Source organism: Petaurus breviceps, unplaced genomic scaffold, assembly GCF_028583685.1.
Source record: "Petaurus breviceps papuanus isolate PSGF00001 unplaced genomic scaffold, PetGlider_PUasm1.0 38, whole genome shotgun sequence".
NCBI classification, from domain to species: domain Eukaryota; kingdom Metazoa; phylum Chordata; class Mammalia; order Diprotodontia; family Petauridae; genus Petaurus; species Petaurus breviceps.
The window spans coordinates 31,739,450-31,761,060 of NW_027186304.1; the positions used below are offsets into that span (position 1 = coordinate 31,739,450).

Sequence of the window (21,611 nt, forward strand, 5' to 3'; positions counted from 1 at the left end):
AATGCTATATAAATGTCAATTAGTAGACTGATGGTCTCTTTTCTACTGTATGTTGCAGCCTTCACTCATCTTTTTGCTCATTTTCTCTAGGAAGTGAGTAATGGCTTATTTAAATATTATAACTTCCCAGCCCATTTACATTCTTCATTTAAAAAATATAAAGGTGAAATCAAGGTAGCTTAGATCATTGAGACTTTAATGAGATCCATAAAGGATTACAGAGTTGATTAAGGAAGGCTTAAAACTTCTGAATTTTAGAAAAGTTGGAAGTAACATTTTTTTCTTCTGCATGAACAAACCTTAAAACAAGCTTCTTTATTGAAAAGACAAATAGTTGGTGCAATGAATAGAATGCTAGGCCGGGAATCAGGAAGGCAAGTTCAAATACAGTCTCAAAAACTTCCTAGCTGTGTAACCCTGGACAAGTCTCTGCCTGCCTTGGTTTCCTCATCTGTAAAATGGATATAATAAAAACACCTACCTCCTAGCACTGTGAGTATAGAGTGAGATAATATTTATAGAGAGCTTTGCTAACCTTAAAATACTATGTAAATGCTAGCTCTTATTATTATTTGATTAACAAACCACCTATGTGAAGAAAACCTGATCCTTTTCATCATTGATAAAGAACTGCTTAAAATATGAGGTGTCAGTAATGTCTTCTTTTTTAACCTCTTATTGTTCCCAAACTTTGTTTTCAAAGAAATGCAGCTAAAAGTTTTGACATGTTACTTGTATCAATACCACAACTATCCTGAGGATTTTTTACCTGACTGAACCAAAAGGCAACTTAACAATTTCATTAACTTAATAAAATAAAAATCACAATAGACACATGTCATCGAAATAGTCTTCATGGAAACTGCTCTGCAGATATAGATGCTACCTGAGATAGTTTGGGTGACTGGTAATATAATTTTAGCATTAGGCAGTACATGGATTCAAAAAGCTGCATTTCAAAATTTGTTTGGATGGAGAGTGCCAATTATGAGCAGGTATGCCAAAGTTCTGTGGTACTTTAATAGTTTGGTGATCTACTGGTCTACACTAACTCATTCCACAGATATTTATTGAGTGTTTGTTAGATAGAAGATCCTGTAGTAGGACCTCTAATCACTCTGGGTCAAGATGGGGAAAAACTAAATGCAATAGGTATATCATTTCTTGTTCTGTCATAGCTAAAGGCTAGCCCTTCAACTGAGCTAGGTGGTTCAATAGATAAGAACCCTTGATCTGAGATCAGATTCTGCCTCAGACACTTACTAGCTATGTTACTTTTGGCAAATCAGTTAACTTTTCTCAGCTCCAGTTTCCTCAAATGGGGAGGAATGTAAAATGAGGGGAATAGCACCTACCACACAAGTAGGTAGTAAGTCAACAAACATTTATTTAGGGCTAACTATGTATTGGAGACTATACAAAGTGCTGGGAATAAAAAACAAATAGAAAGACAGTCCCTGGACTCAAGGAGCTTACCCGTCTAATGGGGGAAGACAACACATAAAAGGAAGTAGAAAGGGGCATAGCAGAGAAAATCTAACGTAATCTGAAGAGGAATGAGAAGTGGCTGGTTTGGGTACCCCCCCACCCTTAATGGAGGTTCTGAGAGGAGCCATACAATCAGAAGGAGAGGCCTCAGTGGTAATGGGTACTTCCAATGTGTAAATTCCAAGGTTGGTTATAAGCTTGTTGTTGTAAAAGTTATATCAAAATCTACCACTCCACTAGTCTAATTTCTGACCTACCTACTCCTTTCAATATGTTTTAATAATTCTAGTTATAAATATATATTTTTGTGAATTGTTTATTTAGTCTCATTTTTTTCCTGTGAGGCTATAAACATCAAGGACAAGGACAGCATTTTTAATATGTTTCCTACCTATTGTGCAAAGCTATTTATTATATTCATTGGTGAAATGAGTCTCCAGTGAATAGCTTTCTCTACCACTTCAGACTGGCATTTTGTTTATAACTTATAGTCTTAGAGGGTTGCCTGGGATATGAAAAGTTAAATCACTTTCCCAGCATTTCACACAGGCAGTATGTAATGGACGTGGAACTTGAATACAGGTTTTACCGATTCCAAGGTGAACTCCATCCACTAAGCCACATTGCTTCTCACTCTATTAAATACCCAATGTATGTGCTTGTTGACAGACTCAACTTTCTTAGGCAGCTATTTTAACTTTTATATTTCTTTACCCTCACTCTTTTCATCTGAAGCCACTACAAACTAAATGAAAATAAAAAGATGTTAGAAAAATGTGAAGGGTTAAAAAAAAACAATGCGTACTTCACTCTCACTTCATGTTCTGAGACTTTTATAAGCTATTTTTATTTCTCAATTAACCAACAAGTATTACTGATTACTATGTGCCCTACTATGTGCTCAATCCACAAATCCAACATGTTCCAAAAGCAACATTATCTTTTTTTTTTTTAAAGCAATTGGGGTTAAGTAACTTGCTCAAGGTTACAAGGCCAGGTGTTTCTGGGTGTGTGCTAAGTGTCTGAGCCCGGATTCAATCCCCAGGTCATCCTGACAGTGGAGCCGGCTGTGCTACCTGGCCACCCCAAGCAACATTATCTTTACCATTGAAACAATAAGATTGATTGCTTTAAAAAAAATTAATCCTACTTACAGTTAATTGATTTTGTCCTTTAACTACCAAAGTTATGGTTTTGTGTCTGACGTTTTAGTTCAGAATTCAACTGGCCTATAAGTATAGAAATGCAGTTTTCTTGTTAATCACTGTTCTATTTTTGTGCTAAAGGTGATTGATTGGGTTGTTATCCAAAGAAGTCTGGTTCACTATCTCTAACCTTGCAGGGGGACTCAAATAATGAACGTTTCTTAGTCAAAGGAGGGAAGGAGGAAGTTGTTGTTAGCCCTTCATACTCAATTTTCAACTAAGTATATTGTTCCTCACACCTCAGCACTGTAACCAATCATACTGATTTTGCCATTCATGATGTTAAGTTCTTTTAACCAATCACAACTTGTTCCCTGTCTATGAAATCTTATTCTTTGTTTTATACTCCCCAAGACTATAAAAGAGAGCTGTCCCCCTTACTTGGGGTCTTAGCTCTGCTGAGGAAGCTGAGACCCTGTTTATTGGTAAAATTGCACTTTGCTAATAAATTGATCATGATTGGAAGTTTGTTGCTCAGTTTACTTTGACTGTAACACCATTAAACATATTTTGTGACCCATTCTTTTAACAATATGAAATTACGTCATTAAGTTCTATTGTTTCTGATCTTTCCTTATCCATTCTGTTCCACTGATCTATTTTCTTTTTTAAAATTAGTGCCAAATAGTTTTGATGATTATTACTTTTTAACATTTTATTCTGTACTTAAGAAATAAAGCAAGAATTTCCATAACATAGTAGAATAGAAAAAAATGATTGCACAAGAAATTGCAAATCTGTTATGTACAACTTGCTATTCTCTTTAAATATATAGTAAAATTATCATGTAGCGTTCTTTTTTTTCCTCTTTTTTCTTTCCTCCCCCCCCCCAGCCGTGACCCTAGAGATGGCTACCATTAGACACACACACACACACACACACACATATAAAATATGTATCTGTATACACACATGCACATCTAACCATTCTTCTATACTTTTTATCAGTACTTCTTGTCAATATTTACCATACTTCTATTTATCAGTTCTTCCTCTGGATGCAGATAATATCTTCCTTCATAGGTCCTTTGTAGTTAATTTGGTATTTATAATAATCAAAATGACTCTCAAAGTTATTCTTAAAACAATATTGCTGTTACTGTATACAGCATTTTTCTTGGTTCTGCTTTTTTTTTTTTGAGGGGGAAGGTAGGGCAATTGGGGTTAAGTGACTCGCCCAAGGTCCCACGGCTAGTTTTTTGTGTTAAGTGTCTACAACTGGATTTGAACTCAGGTCCTCCTGAATCCAGGGTCAGTGCTCTATTCATTGCTCCACCTAGCCACCCCTGGTTCTGCTTATTTCACTCTTCATTATTTCATGCAAGTCTGTCCATGGTTTTCCAAGACCATTGAGCTCATCATTTCTCATAGCACAGTAGTATGCTATCACAATCACATACCACAACTTACTCAGTTCTTTTCTACTACAAAGACAGCTTTTATAAACATTTTAGAACATATAGATTGTTTTCCTCTTCCTCTGATCATATTGGGAAACAGATTGATATTGGTATTGCTGGGTCAAAGGGTATATAGGTAGTTTAGTAACTCTTTGAACATAATTCCAGATTGCTCTCCAAAATGGTTGTATTAGTTCACAAATCGACCAACAGTGAATTAATATCCCCATTTTCCACATCCCCTCCAACATTTTTCACTTTTCCAACTTCAATCATTTTAGTCAATGATATTTGTAAAATGATATCTTGAGGCTGTTTTACTGTGCACTTATCTAATCAATAATGATTTAGCATTATTATTATTTACAGCATATTTTCATATGACTATAAATTGTTTTGATTTCTTCATTGATAAACTGCCTGTTCATATCCTATGGCCATTTATCAATTAGGGTATGACTCAGATTACTAAGTTCTTTATGTATTTGAGATATGAGACCTGAGAAACCATCTATAAAACTTTCTCCCTGATTTTATGCTTTCCTTCTGATCTTGGGTATATTTATTTTATTTGTATGAAAACTTTAAAATTTAATATAATTATAATTATCCATTTTATACCTTATACTGCTCTCTCTCATTATTTGTTCATAAATTGTTTACTTATCCATAAGTCTGATAGGCAATATGTTCCATGTTCTTCAAATTTTCTTGTAATCTCCATGTCTAGGTTATGTGTCCTTTATCTTGGTAAATGATATAAGATATTGGTCTGTGCTCAATTTCTGTCAGACTGCTTTCCAGCTTTTCCAACATTTTTTTTCCAAAGAATGAATTCTTGTACCCAAAACTTATTTCTATAAACTTACTATCTGGTACTGTCTAAGAGATGATTACTGTTTTATTATATGGCTTAAGTACTGGAAATGCTTTTGCCTCTTCATTTCTCCTTTCTTTTTCCATTATCTCTCTTGTGATTTTAAACCCTTTGTTCCTCCAAATGAATTCTGCTATTTCCCCCCCCCCCAGCACTCTAAGTAGCCTCTTCTTAGTTTAATTGGAAGAACACTAAATCTGTAAATTAATTTGGGTAGTATCATCATTTTTTATTGTATTGATGCAATTTAGCCACAAGCAGTGAATATCCTTCCAGTTTTTGACTCATTCTTTAAAGAACATTTTAAAAACAGATTTTTATTGATATATTTTGTTTTTATATTGCCTACATTTCCTCCTGGATTCTTCCTTCTTCCCCTCGCAGAGAGCTATGCCTTTTTAACAAATAATTTTTTTAAAAAAAGAAAAAAAATTCATCAAGACTAATCCATTAAAAAAACCCCAAACAGTTCTATTATTCAGTCCAGTGGAACCCCCATCTTGTCAAAGGAGGAGAGGGAGATGCTTTTTCATATTTCTTCTTAAAGCAAACTAGTCATAATTTTAAAACATTCATCTTTAATTGTTTTTGATTTTTAGTTCTTTCCATGTTTGTTGTAGTAGTCATTATATCTATTGTTTTCTTGGCTCTGCTTCCTTCACTGAGACATAATGGCTTCATCTAAGTGCCTCCATGCTTCAAGGAGTGTTTTTAAGTTGTATTTATATGTATTGAAAGTGTCTTGGTAGGTTGACTATTATATATTTTATGCCTTTTCTAGTTATTTTGTATGATATTTCCCCTATTTTTTGTTGTTGCTATATAGAAATGCTAATAATTTATTTTTCTATTTCTGCTACTTTCCTGATGAATACATGAATGAATGGAAAAGTTTTATTGAGTGCTTTTTATATGCAAAGTACCATGCTAAATACTTGGGTTACCAGAAGAAAAGTCCCTACTCTCAAGAAGCTCACATTCTGATGGGGGAGACAATGAATTATAGGTGGTTTCAGGGGCAATTCAGATGGAAAGTCCCATGGTCCTTAGGGTTCAGCAGCAAGGCAGATGGTAGTATATCTCCTTTAATTTTTATTTCCACTGGAAAAACTGAATCAGTTTCTGATATTGGACTATTTTATGGTGGTGTTGGCCAGATCTTTCTTTTCTAATTCTTCAGTAGATGTGACTTCTGATAAGGTAGGGGCTCCAGTACTGTCAGAAACAGTTGCTGAGTTGCATCTTCATGAGGATTGTTTCTATGAATGATGACTGAGAGGGCCAGACTGAAATAAAGGTTGGTGGTGTGAGGAGTACTGCTATTTCTTTTTTTTTTTTAAAGCAATCGGGGTTAAGTAACTTGCTCAAGGTTACACGGCCAGTTATTTTTGTGTGGGTGTTAATTATCTGAGCCTGGAACCGATCCCAGGTCTCCTGACTCTGGAGCCTGTGCTCTTACTCACTGCGTCACCTGGCCACACCAAGAGTACTGCTATTTCTGACCTCAGGGTCCTGGGCTATTTCCAGGGGGGTTTGAAAAGAAGTGGAGGTCAAGGTGATGGCCTTGCTTGTCACATACTAACTCTTGTCTGTCCCTCAGGGTGCCTTGCTTCTTTGACTAGGCTGACTGGTCCTTCTTCACAGTGATTGCTTTCCAGAATAATGGCATTAGTGGTTGATTTAAAAGCATGGCCAGTAGTCTGGGAGAGAGGGCTGCTATTTCTAGGGCTCTCAGACTTTCCAGCCCATTGCTAGTAGTTAGTGTGGTTTTGGTGAGGATGGTTGTCTATTGTATAAAGAGATTGATCTTTTTGATGATGTCTTCAAGAGTCAGCCTGGAAATGTGGCTGTTCTCAAGGCTTTTGGGTTCAGGATTCTGGACTATTTCCATTAGGATTTTGGGGGAAAGGATGGTCAAGGTCTTGGCAGTGTTTTGTCTTACCTAGCACATACCAACTTTTGTCTTTCCTTCAGATTGTTTTGCTTTGCTGCTATTCATTCTCTGAATCAGTTTCTTTACTGATTCTCTGGGGTTTTCTAAATAATCCATCATGTCACCTACAAGTAGGTATAATCTCATCTCCTCTTTGCCTAGGTTCTATTTTTAAAAATTTCTTTTTCTTTTCTCATTGCTCCTGCTAGCATTTCAACTATATCAAATAATAGTGATGTTAGGGAATATTCTTACTTTACTCATGAATTTATTGAAAAAATCTTTAATATTCCCCCTACATATATATATATGCATATATATGTAAATATAATATGTATATGTGTGTGTGTAGGCCTTTCCATGCATATACTTTCTGTGGTCTTTTTTGTATATGTTTAAACATATATGTGTGTCTGTTATATAACAATTTTATATATAATATACACATATTGCATATATGTATATAATATATTATATATACATATATAAAAGCCTTTGACAAAATAAACACATATTTTATATATGTAAAATATATAAATATTAAAATTATATATTGCTTTCCTATTGCACATATAATGTAAAATATGTGTGTTTTAGATATATTCGTGGTTTTGGTTGATTCTATCTATTGCTAATCCATTCCCACCCTTCCATCATCCCCCTTAGCAGTCATTTTATGGCCAAATAACTCACCACCCACCTAATAGCCAGTCTCCCAGTGACTATTGGTGATCACCCTTACTATAATTCCCATCAATTGGTCCTAATGCCATCCTCTAGAACCACACAGGACAAATCTACTTTCTCTTCCACATGGCAACTCTTTTTTTTTTTTGCACTTAATATGGTGACTTTATTGATGGTACACAATACAGGACTCTAGGCTTCTCCCCCCTACTACAGGGGTCCTTTGGAACAAGGATCTCAATGGGACATGGGATCCTTAGTATAGGAACACAAGTTAGGAATGTGGGCTCCCCAGTGGTGGATCTCCTCTTTTTGGCTGAGGAGGAAGATCCATGGCTTTACACTTTTCACTTGTACTATCTCTGTGACCTTGGGCAAATCAATCTCACTGAGCCTCAGTTTTTGCATTGGTAAAATGAAAACTAGATGATTTCTAAAGTATCTTCTGACTCAAAATTCTCTGATCCAGAATGGTTGAGCCAATTCACATCCCCACCAACAGTGCATTGGTGTTCCTCTCCTTCCATAGGATCTCCACAATTGTTATTTTCCTTTTATTTTTCAGTGATCCTCTCTATCTTAGGTTTGGACAAGAACTCCCTAGCCCCCTCTATAGCTGTGAAACAGATCTTCTTCTTTGTTCCTCTAATTTGATTATGCCTAGGTTATGTATTAATTTAGAACTCATTGTGGTTTGTGGTTTGAGATGTTGGTCTAAACCCCTGATTTCCAGTTTTCCCAGCAGTTTTTGTTTACTAGTGAATCCATTAGTTATATGTTCATATTCTTTGACCCATCACCTATTGGCAACAGGATATTGCTGTTGCACCGATAACTTTATGAATTTTTGAGAGTTAAATTTATATACATTACAGATTTCCCCTCAAACTGGCATTTTTCTTTTTATCTTGCTTACCTGGTTTCTTTTAATTTTCAGCTAAAATCACACTTTTTAAAACGAGAAGCCTTTTCTGATCCTGCTTAATTCTATTGCCTGCTCTCTGTTGATTGTCGCTAATTTCTTCTGCATGAATCTTGCTTGTACATGATTGTCATCCTATCATCTTCCTCTATCAGACTGTGAGCTCTTCAAGAGTTGGGACAGGGGGTGGCCAGGTAGCACAGCGAGTAAGAGCACCAGCCCCAGTGTCAGGATGACCTGGATAGAATCCGGGCTCAGACACTCAGGACCACACCCAGAAATAACTGGCCATGTAACCTTGAGCAAGTTACTTAACCCCGATTGCTTTAAAAAAAAAAAGAGTTGGGACAGTCTATTGCTTGTCTTTTTATCTCCAACACGTAGCATCATGCCTGGAACATGGTAAGTACTTACTAATATTAGCTCACGAATTGACTCATTTGATTTTATTACTTTTTTTTAAAAATGTGCATCTACTTTGTTGCTAGCAATTTCTTTTTTCTACGCTCCACAATTGAAACAAATTTATTATTCCTCTCCACCTTAGTTTTTAGGAGTTGATTTTAAAGTTTAATTCTGTAATCCAGTTAGAATTCATTATCATGTGAGTTAAGGCTATCCATTTATTCTTCATCATGTTTCTATCTAAAATTTTCAACATGTATTAAACAGTGGGTCCCTGGTACACTTATTCTTTCCTTGGATTTGTAAAATACTAACTTTTGATATATATTTTGTTCTATTTGTGGGATCTTTATTCTGTTTTCTTGGTGAGTTTTTCTCTTTTTTTCCCCCAAGTTAGATGGTTTCATGTATTGGTAGTGTGTAATAATAATAATAACAATGAAAACATCAATAATAATAATAGCATTTATGTAATACTTTAAGGTTTGCAAAGTGCTTTATGTGTATTATATATTTTGATCATTATAATTCTGTGAGGTAGATTCTATTAATAACCCCATTTTACAGATGAGGAAACTGAGGCTGAAAGTGAAATGACTTTCCCAGGGTCACACAACTGGTAAGGGTCTGAGGCCATATTTTCTTCTTGGTTCTAAGTCCAGCATGCATTACATTTTCTTCTTGTCTCTAAGAATATGAATGATTTTTTGTGAATTTACCCTTAAATCTTGCAACCCTGATGAACTCATTTATTATCTCAATCAATTTTTTTTTGTGTAGAGTAATAGATTTCCTTGGTAAATAGGTCTTACTAAAATAACATCTAAAATTATCCTTTTATTATGTTAACATTTTTTATTTCATTTTCCCTTCTAATTGTGATTGATGAATGGGAAAGTGATAGAGTAGATACAGGGCTGACCTTGGTGTCAGAAAGATCTGGTTTAAGTCTTGTCTCTAACATATGCTGATTTGTGACCCTGGGAAAGTCACTTTGTCTTTTAGCTCCATAGTCAACTCTCTAAGATTGTGTTAGAGATGAGCTGCCAAACTGCAAAGGTAAAGGTAATTTCCACACCAGGAGTTCCTTAGACTAATGGAAGCATAGTTCTGGACCACCCCTACTCTCTTTTTCCTCTAAATCACTAATAAGATTGGCCTAAATTTTTTGTGTTTTATTTGTAGTTGAAAAAAAGTGTATTTTCTAGTTTTCTTCATAAATCAGTTATAGAATATTAAAATGGCAGTTCATAGTAATACTTTATTTGTTGCTAATCTTTTTTTTTTTACTAGATTAATATTATTCTGGTAATGGAATATTAAATTCTCCTACTATTGTTATATTTTTATCTCTTCTAGGAATGCTGATTATCTTTCATATATAATTAAACTAAAATTTCATTGGTTGTATGCAAATGAAATATTGCTATTGATATTCCTTTCATGAAATTACCCTTGCTTATTTCTTTTGATGTTTTCTGCTTAAATTTGATGTTATCTATATAAATCATGTGATTTCTGATATTTTGAACTTTTGGTTTCTTGATATATTTTAGAACAACTTATTGCTTTTAACATGTGCATATCCTTTTATTTAAAATGTTTCCAGTATATGATATGTTGATAGATGTTTTTAGCCCATTTTTTGACTTATTTTTTGTTCTTGCTGGCCTGCCAGGCTGTCCTCATCTGGAGGTTAGCTTCTCTGTGTCATTTTGTGGATTCTGCAGCTCTAAAGTTTGTTCAGAGTTTCCTTTTACATGAATTGGGGAAGATGGAAGCTGGAGCCTTGTGGAGGTCCTGTTTCTACTCTGCCATCTTGACTTTCCCCCCTGTTCTGTTATGTTTTGATGTTGATTAAAGAACAATGGAAACAGGGGAATAATATTATTCTAGGTGAGGAAAAAGGAAAGAAAGGATGGGAAAATTATCTCAAAAAATCAAGGTGCCCAAGTAGAGGTCTACAGAAGCATGGAAGAAGAGGGAGAGCAAGTGGCATGAACCTTACTTTCTCTTCTGAACTGAAAAAAGGAAAGAAAAATACATATACATACATATTTGGATACAGAAATATATCTGACTCAACATGGAAACAGGAGGGAAAGGAGAAGGGAGAGGGAGAATGAAAGGGAAAATAGATTAAGGGAGATTAATGGTTCTATGTCAAAAAACCCCTCTAAGAATGTATGAAAATATTTGTAATGGCTCTCTTTTTATTTTGGAAATGATATATAAATGATGGTGATATGTAAGTGACATATAAATGGGATGGAGCACTATTTTACTGTAAGAAATGGTGAAGGGTATGATTTTAGAGGAACCTGGGAAGACTTGTATTAAGTAATGGAAAGTGAAATGAGAAGGACCAGGACAGTTTATACAATGACAACAATATTGTAAAAACAAACAACTTTGAAAAACTTGGAAACTCTGTTCAATGAAATGACTAACCGCAGTTCCAGTGAACTTGAAGAAGCATGTTACCTGCCTCTCAATAGCAGAGGTGATGGACTCAGAGTATAGATTGAGACAATCTTTTGAACATGGATAATTTATTTTGTTTGACTATACATGGTATAGGTAAAAGGGGTTATGTTTTTCTCTTTTTTCTTGGTTGGGATGGAGGTGGATTTTTGTTGACTATAAATTAAATTAAATTTAAAGATAAAAATCATGCAGTTCACAGATATGATAGGGAATATACTGTATTTATCACCTTCACTGTCTAACCATTTATGAAATGTTAACAGTAAAAATAGACTTATTTTCATTTAGAATCTTGGTACAAGATATTTATCTTGAGACTCAGGTGTGAGACTTGAACATTTCCTGTCTTGATGAACTAGACATGTTAATAAAGAAACAATCTAATTATTTTCCTCTTAAGAAGCAGTCTGAAGCCTTCTTATTTAAGAATCAATATCATGGCAATATTCAGAATACAGTTAGGATATCTTTAAAATCAGCTAACTAGCACTAATTTTATATAAAATTTCAGTCTCCAAGTAGATACTGTTATGGGGAATTATCTTAGCAGCATTTTATTTTTAAAATATCAATATTTTATTTTTTACCAATACGTGTTAAAAACAATTTTAGCATTTTTCTTCAAATTTTGAGTTCCAAATTCTCTCCCTTCTCTCCCCCCTTGTTGAGAAGTCAATCTACTTGACATAGTTTATACATGTGTAGTCATACAGATTTCCCCATAAGTCATTCTGTGAAAGAAAACAGACAGCTCCCTCTCCCCCTTCCCAGAAAAATAAAGTAAAGAAAAATTATCTTTGATCTGTATTCAGGCTCTACCAGTTCTCTCACTGGAGATGGACAGCACCTTTCATCATAGGTCCTATAGAGTTGTCTTGGATCATTGTGTTACTGAGAATAGCCAAGTTATTCATGGTAGATCATCATAGAATAGAATATTGCTATTACTGTGTATAATGTTCTCCTAGTCCTGCTAATTTCACTTTGCATCAGTTCATGTAAGTCTTTCTATGATTTTCTAAGACCACAGAGTGCATAATTTTTTAAAACACAATAGTATTCCATCACAATCATATACAACAACTTGTTCAGCCATTCCCCAATTGATGGACATCTCCTCAATTTCCAGTTCTTTGCCACCACTAAAAGAGCTGCTATAAATATTTTTGTACACATAGGTCCTTTTCCTTTTTGTTTTTTATCTCTTTGAGATACAGACCTAGTAGTGGTATTGCTTAGTCAAAGGGTATGCATGATTTTATAGCCCTTTGAGTATAGTTCCATGTTGCTTTCTAGAATGGTTGTATCAGTATACAACTTCACCAATGGTACATTAGTGTTTTAATTTTCCTACATCACCTCCAGCATTGTCATTTTCTTTTTCTGTCATATTAGCCAATGTGACAGGTGTGAGGTAGTAGCTCAGTGGTGTTTTAATTTAATTCTCTCATAAATAGTAATTTAGAGTATTTTATTTTGTATGACTATAGATCGCTTTTATTACTTTGTCTGAAAACTGCCTGTTTATATCCTTTGACCATTCAGTTACCAGTTGAGGAATGGATCTTATTTTTAAAATTTGACTCAGTTTTCTATATGTTTGAGAAGTAAAGTCATTATCAGAGAAACTCACTGTAAAATTTTTTTTCACAGTAATAATTGCCAACTATATATTTCCTCCATCCTATTTTCCCCATTTATCCTACTCTCTCTCTCTCTCTCTCTCTCTCCTTTTACCCTGTCCATTCTCAAAAGTGTTTTGCTTCTTACATTTACCTCCCCTAAACTGCCCTCCCTTCTACCAGCTCTCCCCTTCTCTTATTCCCTTCCTTTCCTACTTTTTCATATAGTAAGATAGATTTCTCCACCCAACTGAGTGTGTATGTTATTCCCTCTTTGAGTCAATTCTAATGAGAGTAAGGTTCATGTGCTCCACTTCCTACTCCCCCACTATAAATCTATATATATCTTTCATGTCAGATAATTTATTCCATTCTACCTCTCCCTTTCCCCTTCTCCCAGTGCATTTTTCTTTCTCAACACTTAATTTTATTTTTTAAAATAATCATAACATCACATCAACTCATACCTCTGCTTTCTTTCTATGTATACTCATTCTAACAGCCCTAATAATGAGAAAGATTTTAGGAGTTATAAATATCATTTTTCCATGTAGGAATACAAAGAGTTTAACTTTATTGAATCCTTTATGATTTCTCTTTTCCTGTTTACCTTTTTGTACTTGTTTTGTATCTTGCATCTGAAAGTCAAATTTTCTATTCAGCTCTGGTCTTTTCATCAGGAATGCTTGAAAGGCCTTTATTTCATTGAATATCTGGATATTTTTTACCCTTGAAGGATTATACTCAGTTTTGCTGGGTAGGTAATTCGTGGTTGTAATCCTAACTCTTTTGTCTTTGGGAATATCATATTCCAAACCCTCTGATCTTTTAATGTAGAGCCTCTAAGTCTTGTGTTATCCTGAATGTGGCTCTACCATACTTGAATTGTTTCTTTTTGACTCCTTTCAGTATTTTCTCCTTGATCTGGGAGGTCTGGAATTTGGTTATAATATTCTTGGAAGTTTTCATTTTGAGATCTCTTTCAGCAGGTAATTGGTGGATTCTTTCAATGTCTGTTTTACCCTCTGGTTTTAGAATATGAGGGCAGTTTCCCTTAATAATTTCTTGAGGTAATCAGGGAAGGTGCCGCTGCCACTCCCACTACAGCTGCACATTGCAGGTTGGGGTCGAGGCTGTGTTGAAATGGCTCTGTTGAAATGGCTCTGGAGGTGACCCACAGAGTGGCTGGGCTTGGGCTGGGGGAACTCCACTTCTCAGATCGAGAGGGGAGTGATGCAACTGGTGATGGAACAAAAGAGAAACCTTTTAAAACAGGACTAAAGGCTTTGATGACAGCAGGAAAGGAGCCATTTCCTACCATTTATGTGGATTCACAAAAAGAAAATGAGAGATGGGATATTATTTCCAAAACACAGCTGAAGAACATTAAGAAAATATGGCACAGGGAACAAATGAAGAATGAATCCCGAGATAAAAAAGAGGCAGAAGACAATTTAAGACGAGAAAAAAACCTAGAGAAAGCAAAGAAGATTACCATTAAACAGGATCCAAGTTTTCCAGAGGCAAAATGTGTAAAGATTGGTACTTTAGAAGCACATCGAGGCCAACGAGTGAAGGTGTTTGGCTGGGTCCACAGGTTACCTAGGCAAGGGAAGAATTTAATGTTTCTTATATTAAGAGATGGTACAGGATATCTTCAATGTGTCTTGTCAGACGAACTGTGTCAGTGTTACAATGGAGTGGTTTTGTCTACAGAGAGTAGTGTGGTGGTATATGGAATGCTCAATCTTACTCCAGAAGGCAAGCAGGCACCAGGAGGCCATGAGCTGAACTGTGACTATTGGGAATTGATCGGTTTATCCCCTGCTGGAGGAGCTGATAACCTGATAAACGAAGAGTCTGATGTAGATGTCCAGCTTAATAATAGACACATGATGATCCGAGGATAGAATGTGTCCAAAATCTTGAAAGCACGTTCACTGATTACCAGATGCTTTAGAGATCACTTTTTTGGTAGGGGATATTATGAAGTCACTCCTCCAGCATTAGTACAAACACAGGTGGAAGGTGGTTCCACACTTTTCAAACTTGACTATTTTGGAGAAGAGGCATTTTTGACTCAGTCATCACAGTTATATTTGGAAACTTGCCTCCCAGCTTTAGGAGATATCTTTTGTATTGCCCAGTCATACAGAGCAGAACAGTCCAAGACACGAAGACACCTAGCAGAGTACACTCACATTGAAGCTGAGTGCCCTTTCCTGACTTTTGAGGATCTCCTAAACCACATGGAAGACTTGGTTTGTGATGTAGTAGACAGGATCTTGAAATCACCTGCAGCAGGCTTATTGTATGAACTCAACCCGACTTTTACACCCCCCAAAAGACCTTTCAAACGGATGAACTACTCAAATGCCATAGTGTGGCTAAAGGAACATTATGTAAAGAAGGAGAATGGCACCTGTTATGAATTTGGAGAGACTATCCCAGAAGACCCTGAGAAACTGATGACAGACACCATTAATGAACCAATCTTGCTGTGTTGATTTCCTGCAGAGATCAAGTCCTTCTATATGCCACGATGGCTTGAGGATTCCTGGATTACTGAATCTGTAGATATGTTGATGCCAAATGTTGGTGAGATTGTGGGAGGTTCCATGCATATCTGGGATGATGAAGAACTGCTGCTAAGGGGATACGAGAGAGGAGGCATTGATCCCACTCCCTACTACTGGTACACTGATCAGAGAAAATATGGTCCATGCCCTCATGGAGGGTATGGCTTGGGCTTGGAATGATTCTTTTTTTTTTTTTCCAGTTGCCTGTAGATACTTTATTGGACTCACACCAGCAGCCCGTGCTTCTTCAGCACCTTGGTGTATTTGTGGATTTTGCCTTCTACATTCTTCTCAGCTTGCTTTCGTAGTTTCGTAAGCTTCTTTTTCTTTCTATAGTGAATCTTGGCTTTCTCCTTCCTCTTCTCGATACTTCCAGCCAACCTCATGGGCCAGACGCCCCAAATAAGCAAACTTTCTAGTTGGCTTCAGTCTGACAACTTTGAGAGCAGCTGGGACAACCATGCGTTTCCGCTTGTCATATGGGGGAGGAATGCCATCAAACACCTTAAGTCGTTCCAAGGCAGCCTGACCTCTCTTGGTCTTGTGGGGAAGCATCCCTCTGACTCTCCTCCAGAAAATGCGGCTGGGGCTCGGAAGTGATACGGGACTCTGGAAGGGTTCGTATTCATCCGCTTTCGAAGGAAGGCCAGGTATTTCAGCTTGTTCCTGTAGAAGTTCCCCGAGATGTTGATGCCTTCGCAGCGAACCACGACCACCTTCCGCCCCAGGAGGACTTGCTTGGCCACGATGGCCACCAAGCGGCCTAGGAGATGGCCTCGCCCGTCGATCACCAGGACCTGCCCGTCTGCCATGGCCGACGCCTGCCAGGAAAAGCTGGAATGATTCTTAACTTGGATTTTGAACAGATATCATATCTGAGATGTGTGGCTATATCCACGTTTTGTCCAGCGCTGTACACCTTAACTGTCCTGTGATTGACACAATAGGCAAGGATACACACAGCCCAATGGAAAGATACAACCTCCCAAAATGAAATAATCCATCTTTTTTGTCCTATCCAAGTATCACTGTTTGTGTTATCTGTTCTCATGGCTATAAAACAGTCCCAATTATTTGAGATGTCCCAGAAATAAAATGACTTTAAGTGATATCTATGTTGTCATTCTTAGAAAAATAATTGCCATTTTAAATATTGGGGGAGGGAAATTGTGGCATATTAGTGTGCAATTAGCAACATATTTCAGTTCTTGATTACCATTTCTGCAGGACTATGTGTCTCATACCAATTACCACTGATGCCAGGTATTTCTGAAATTTTTATGTTCTTTTCTGTGTTCCTGTAATATGTTTTGTTATTTGTAGCATCTTATTTCAGTGAATTAAGAACTAAAAACTTGGAATAAAATTAACAACTAATAAATACAATGTTAAAGATTGGATAGTATCAGTATAAATATCATTCAGTTGTAGATACTGGAATAAAATCAATCATTTTCTTGAGCTGTGTATCTACTTTGTTATTATCTGATAAGCATTCCGGAGTTTAAATGTATTTAAACAATTTTGCTTACTACAGAAATAGAAGAATTTGCAAGATTCTTCAAATAGTTTAGTAAAGGTTGAAAGGTAGACAACAGCATAAACAGTATTGGGGGGTAATTAAATAATTTGCAGGGTCTCTCTGTTCCTTTGTTCTAATGAGTTGGACTGTTTTTCTTTGGCATTTCCATAAATAATAAAGAATAAGTGAGCTCAAAAAGAATGGTAAGCCAGAATATTAATATATTAATAATTTGGTAATTAATATGATAGTTGTTTGAACTATATTATTATATTTTGAGATCATCAGCTATTTTCTTTATTCTCACTGTACATTCCAAATTGTTCCAGCTCAGATTTAATTAAAAATGCATGTCATATATACTGCATTAAATGTAATCTTGAAAATTAATAAATGACATGTGGAAAAAAAACGATGTCTAGGCTCATTTTTTCATTATGACTTTCTGGTAGTCCAACATTAAAAAAAAAATTTCTCCTTGATCTATTTTTTAGGTTAGTTGTTTTTCCAATGCAATATTTTACCCTTTCTATTTTTTCATTCTTTTGATTTGGTTTGATTGTTTTTTGATGTTTCATAAAGTCATTAGCTTCCACTTGCCCAATTCTAACTTTGTAAAATTTTTAAAATTATTTTTTTTATTTTTTGATAGACCATCCATTTTATTTTCCTCTGATCAGTTCAGGAATGTGGATGGACAGATAACTCTTCACATGGGCTTTGGAGGGAGTCATCAGCACCTGCAGATCTGAATTGGGTCGGGGGTGTCCGATTCTCGCGTGCCTCCTGGGATCGATTCCTCACTACCTTGCTGTGGATCGTGCAGCTTTGTGCTGCACATACCTGCAGTAATGCAGTTTCACATACAGTTTGGGCAACACATGGGAGTCGAAGACACTGGCCTCAGAGATGGCCCTGATGGCCACGGCTTCCCCAGTGTTGTGCATGATGCACTTCTTGATGGCCTTGTCCTTGGGCATGCAGTGGGTACAGTTGGTGCAGTGGATGGGCTGCACGTGGGGGTGGCCCTTCTTGGTGTACCTGTTGTTCCTCCTCTCCTTGGTCGTCTTGGAGGCCAGGAACCGAAAAAGGATCAGGCCCTGCCGGCTTCTGTCATATATCCCCAATTCTGACTTTTAAGGAATTAGCTTCATTAGTGAGCTTTCATAGCTCCTTTTCTACTTGAGCAATTCTGATTTTCAAGGCATTCTTCTCTTCATTGGATTTTTGTGCCTCTTTTACCATTTGGCCTATTCTGTATTTTTTTTTAATGGTGTTACTTCTTCAGTATTTTTTTGTGCCTCCTTTACCAAGCTGTTGACTCTTTTTTCTTGATTCACTTTAATTTCTCTTCCCAATTTTTCCTCTACCTCTCTTATTAGATTTTTAAAATCATTTTTGAGTTCTTCCTTGGCCTGAGACCAATTCGCATTTTTTTTTGAGGCTTTAGATTGCAGGAATTTTGGTTTTGCTGTCTTCTGAGTGTGTGTTTTGGGCTTCCTTGTCTCCACAGTAACTTACAATGGTCAGAGTTATTTTCTGTTGTTTGTTCATTTTCTAGACCATTTCTTTACTCTTGACTTTATGTTAGAGTGGGGTTCTGCTTCCCAAGCAGAGTGCACACTGTCCCAAGCTTTAGGTTTTTTGTGCAGCTGTTTTCAGAGGTAATTCTGGGGACCTGTAAGTTTTTGGCTCTTCCAAGGTGGTATGATCTAGGGAGAGATATGTTTACCACTGTCATGTACTGTGTACTGGTTTGTGAGTGACCATAAGCACTCTTTTCAACCCTGGAACTGTGACTGGGTCCTTACTCCCATGAGGCTACAAGCTCTGCTGTGCCAGTAATCCTTCTCACACTGGGTGACCCAAGACTGTGACCCAGATCTAAGTATAGGCAATACAACAGAGTCCTGCCCCTACTGCCAGCAGAGGGATCCCTGAAAATCTCCTTCTGACCAGTTGTCCAATCCCCTTACCATCTGTGAGCTGAGAGGTCTGGAAACTGCCACAGCTGCCACTGATTCAGTCACTCTGAGGCCTGCTCCTGGTTTTCTGGTAGAATGTGCTTTTCTCTCACCCTGGTGCAACAAATTTTTCCTGTTGACCTTTTAAGTTGTCTTGGGCTGGAAAATTGTTTCACTCTGTCTTATTGTGTCTTCTGCCACTCTAGAATTCTTGGGATTACCCTGAAGGGGCAGGGTTTTTAGTACATAGCTCCTGGTTACTGGAAGTACTTTTCTCTCTTTGTGGAATCATCAGGAAGTTTCTCTAGGTGTAGCTCTCTGATGAGCTCTTAAGTTTGCTACCATTGTGGGATTCTGAAGTTGTCTTGCTTTGGTGTTTCTAGTTTGTTATTTCTTTCATCTCATGAGACAAGTGTTGCCATCAGCTACTGCTACTCCAAGGACACTACTACTAGTTCTCATGGACACTGGTGGACAAAAGGACCTTTGGGTGCTCTGACTTTTCAAAGTTTGCAAGGTCATAGCCTGGTCAATTCTGTCTCTAGATACTTGATTGCCTTTTCTTGGGAAACCTTTTCTTTGTTCTTAGCATGTCTCCCTCTGTATTCCCAAATGGATGCTTTATCTTGTACTAGTGAAGACTCTCTAGTAACATGGCGAGATTTTTTGGGTGGGGAGAAGAAAAAGAGGGCAACTAGGTAGTACAGTGGATAGAATACCAGGCCTGGAGACAGGAAGACTCATCTTCCTGACTTCAAATCTGACCTCAGACACTTACTAACTGTATGACCCTGCGCAAGTCACTTAACCTTGTTTGTCTGTTTTGTCATCTGTAAAATGATCTGGAGAAGGAAATGGCAAACCACTGCAGTAACTTTGCCAAGAAAACCCCAAATAGGTTTATGAAGAGTTGGACATGACTGCAAAGACTGAACAGCAAAAGTAGGAAAGGGGAGAGATCAAGGTACTTCCTCTTTTCTCCCTATAAGCTATTTTTTCCTAGATACTTGAAATCCTTAGCTTTTGAATTTGGAATACTTTTTTTTTCTTTTTGGAGGGGGGAAGGCAGGGCAATTGGGGTTAAGTGACTTGCCTGAGGTCACACGGCTAGTGAGTGCTAAGTGTCGGAGGCCAGATTTGAACTCAAGTCCTCCTGATTCTAGGGCTGGTGCTCTATTCCCTGTGCCACCTAGCCACCCCTGGAATCCTTTCTTACTCTACTGACTGTTTCTGAACTAGCTTGCTCTTTTATATATATCTCCAAGAGGCATGACTTTTCTTGAAGTAATCACAAGATATGTCATATGTAGCATCATATGCTTTCATTCAATAACCCAAAATTCCTATTACTGTTTAAATTTTATTAAGGACTTTATTAATATCTATTTGCTTTGCATTAATTCAATCAAGATATCTGTACCTTATGTGATTAATTGGGGGTGGAAGAAGGGTCCCCATCCTTATATAAATGTAAGGTAAATTTGGGGAGAAGGCACTAGCAGCTGGAAGGAATCAGGAAAGACTTTATGTTGGAGGTGATATTTGAGCTAAATCTTGAAGGAAGCAAGGGATTCTAAGAGGTAGAGGTGAAGAGTGAGTAAATACTGGGAATGGAGGACAGACTGTGCAAAGGTACAGAGATGGGATATGGGATATTGTGTATGAGGATAGCAAAATCAGTTTGGATGGATTATAGACTATACGAAGGAAGTTAGGTATAATAAATGTGGAAGATAGGTTGGTGCCTGCTTATGGATAGATTTAAATGCCAAATTGAGGAGTTTGCATTTCACACTAGAGGTAAAAGTGAAAAAGAATTTTTATAGTGCTAACTCTTGCTGGTCACTTTACAATCACTATCTCATTTGGTCTTCCCAAGAGCCCTGGTACTATTATTACTCCCATTTTACAGTTGAGGAAACTGAGGCAAACAGAGCTTAATTGACTCTCTCAGAATCATACAGCTAGTAAGTGTCTGAGGCCAGCTTTGAACTCAGGTCTTCCTGACTCCAGGTCCAGAACTCTGTGTACTATGGCACCACTAATAGGGAGCCACTGGAGTTTGTTGAACAGGGGAATGATGTGGTCAGATCTATGCTTCAGGAATATTACACAGCAACTATTTGGAGGGTGGATTGGAACTGGGAGAGACTTGAGGCAGGGAGACCAATTAGGATTTTAACAATAATTCAGAGGAGAGGTGTTAAGTGCCTGAACTTGGGTGATGGCTTTGTGTATGAAAAGAAAGGAATGTGTGAGAGATAAATTCATTTGTGACTTATTAGATGATAACTCCTAGAGAGTGGCCCAAGTCACATACAGGTTAAATGTCTTGCTTAGGGTTATAAAGTGTCAGAAGTGGATTTTGAACCAAGTTTTCTATGTCCAAGACCAGCAATCTATTTATTTGGGAGGCTGCCTTTATTGTCCCTTGCAATTATTGGGCATATAATATTGTTTTCACCTAATCTAAAAATGTCTCTCTGAAAAGTCCCAGACTAATTAGCAGGATAAGTTTAG

At 36.9% G+C, this 21,611-nt stretch overlaps 2 pseudogenes; one reads left to right on the forward strand and one right to left on the reverse strand.

Annotated features, from left to right (window-relative positions):
• Positions 1 to 14,177: 14,177 nt before the first annotated feature.
• On the forward strand, positions 14,178 to 17,063 carry LOC138170417 (asparagine--tRNA ligase, cytoplasmic-like; annotated as a pseudogene).
• Positions 15,786 to 16,470, reverse strand: LOC138170416 (large ribosomal subunit protein uL13-like; annotated as a pseudogene).
• Positions 17,064 to 21,611: the final 4,548 nt, after the last annotated feature.